At 36.5% G+C, this 1,319-nt stretch overlaps 1 long non-coding RNA gene across 2 annotated transcripts; it reads left to right on the plus strand.

Annotated features, from left to right (window-relative positions):
- The first annotated feature begins 272 nt into the window (after positions 1 to 272).
- LOC147567965 (uncharacterized) lies at positions 273 to 801 on the plus strand. Of its 2 annotated transcripts, none has more exons than XR_015237999.1 (2): positions 273 to 423; positions 509 to 801. It is a non-coding gene; the product is annotated as an uncharacterized LOC147567965 (long non-coding RNA). The 2 variants fall into 2 exon arrangements; XR_015238001.1 differs by having other exon boundaries at positions 279 to 423; positions 503 to 801.
- The last annotated feature ends 518 nt before the right edge of the window (positions 802 to 1,319 follow it).

Consider the following 1,319-nt stretch of genomic DNA (forward strand, 5'->3'; position numbering starts at 1 on the left):
ACTTGATACATCATAGATGTGATAAGCTCGATAACCGCCCACTCAAACACTAACAGAATCGGGCCTAAGCCCAACAAGACATGGCCTAAAGCCCAACAAGACATGGCCTAATAACCCCAATTCAAATAACCAAAAATTCCACCTTCTCTGGTGATTCGAACCTGAGACCTCCAGGGATTTCTGGAGTTTATGTCAACACCTTGGAACCACTTGGGCTACCAACTGTTGACTTAATCTCGAGTTGTTAAGTCCAAGGACGAGAGAGAAACAACAAAACAATGGGTCTCCTCCTGTCTTTTTTTCTCTCGGTATACACTCTCGGTCTTTTCTTCTTTTAATTCACTTTCTCTCTCTAAAACCATTAATCGATTGATTCCAGACGATGTGAAAGGAATATTTGTTTCCTCATTTCAGCTCATATAGGTAAAATTCATCAACTTCTGAATCCATTCAATTTATTTGATTTTCAGCTTTTCTATGTTTTGATCGATCTCCATATCAGATTTAGGCTTTCAGATCATAAAATCGGAATTGGTTGCGTGATTAAATCTAAAGCATCTGCAACATCTGAGGATGAATCATGTAAATCTGAGATGTACCTAGATCAAGAACACAATCAACACTTGTGAAATTGCAAAGATCCGAAGTAAAATCCCCAGTTGAGAAGAAATTTTGAACCAGGTAAATCTGATGAAGACTTTCGACGAGAAATTCTGTAATAACCAATTCTGGATATGAACGCTTATTCTCTTATCTATTGAAAGGAATGAGGTCTATTTCAAAGATTCCCTAATTTCTAAATTAATTTATCTACCTATTTTTTGTTATTTGGAGAGAGAGAGATCCTAGTTGCTCCCTTAATTTATCTACCTACTACACACCACTTCATTAACTAATCTCTTCCCATTAATAAATTAATGAAATCTGAATCCTCCCCACTGAAATTCTACCCCCAAATCGAAGTATAACAGAGTGTAAGAGAGAAAGAAACAGGTTGTTCATGATATTTGATGAGTTGTGAGTTGGTTGAAGATAACAACAACCATGACTGGTTTAAACTAAAGAAACTAACTTACACGCATAGTCCAGAGAGAGAGTGAGAGAAGAGAGAGAGTAATAGTATGATGACTTATTGGCAAGGCTTTTTGAACTCTTTTATCTAGGTAGGTTACTGAGAAAAGTACTACTCTATCTCTGTCTACTTCACAGGAAAGTAAAATAAAAGCAAATGTTTGAGAGAGTGAGATTTATAGAGTGAGAGGGATAGTTGTGATTTTTAGAGACATAAACGAATGAATAGGCAAAGATGAGGTTTTGGG

This window comes from Eschscholzia californica, unplaced genomic scaffold (genome assembly GCF_041429995.1).
Source record: "Eschscholzia californica isolate CP2 unplaced genomic scaffold, dmEscCali1.0.p SCAF_1, whole genome shotgun sequence".
Taxonomy (NCBI): Eukaryota; Viridiplantae; Streptophyta; class Magnoliopsida; order Ranunculales; family Papaveraceae; genus Eschscholzia; species Eschscholzia californica.